Raw genomic sequence first — 739 nt, 5'->3', positions numbered from 1 at the left:
TCTGCCACTCCTGACATCCTCATACAGTACCATAGCTCCTCTCTCAGCACTCTGTCATACGCTTTCTCTAAATCCACAAAGACGCAATGCAGCTCCTTCTGCCCATCTCTATACTTTTCCATTAACATTCTCAGAGCAAAAATTGCATCAGTAGTGCTCTTTCTGGGCATGAAGTGCAGCGTGTTCTTTCATGAAGAATAATCGGAATCGAATATCAATTTTCAAACATTCATTATCATAACTAAACAGACCATCGAATAAAGCAATTTACAGAGCTCTGGGTTCCATCTCTATCTGAAGCCCTGACCTCAACAGCAATACCGTTCAACCTGTCTTCAGCATGAGAAGGAACGCTGCCCTCCTCCATTCAGTTGATTTTATACAATTTCAAATGTGCCCTTGCAGGCTGGTCCGGTCCTCTCGTGCTGTTCTATTGGTCCATCTATCCATCCGTCCTCCTCCTGCATCTTTTCTGCTCCAATGGGAAAAGCAGCTTCCTAAAGATGGAGGAAATTCTACTGTCTGAATTCCTACACTCACTTCTTTCTTTGTTATATGTGACATGGCGTCCCGTTTGACTAATTAAACTGTCTTGCCTGTGTGTGTGTCTGTATATTGCCCTGCCTTTGAAGTTGTCTTCCTCTTGTTGGCTTTTAGATCTAATCTCTTGTTTATTACCCTTGGTGTCCCAGTGACCCCAAATTCCCTGGCCTCTTCAGCCAGGTGGTGATAATAAATT

Source organism: Monopterus albus, unplaced genomic scaffold, assembly GCF_001952655.1.
Source record: "Monopterus albus unplaced genomic scaffold, M_albus_1.0 scaffold191.1, whole genome shotgun sequence".
NCBI lineage: Eukaryota > Metazoa > Chordata > Actinopteri > Synbranchiformes > Synbranchidae > Monopterus > Monopterus albus.
This window is presented reverse-complemented; position numbering follows the sequence as displayed.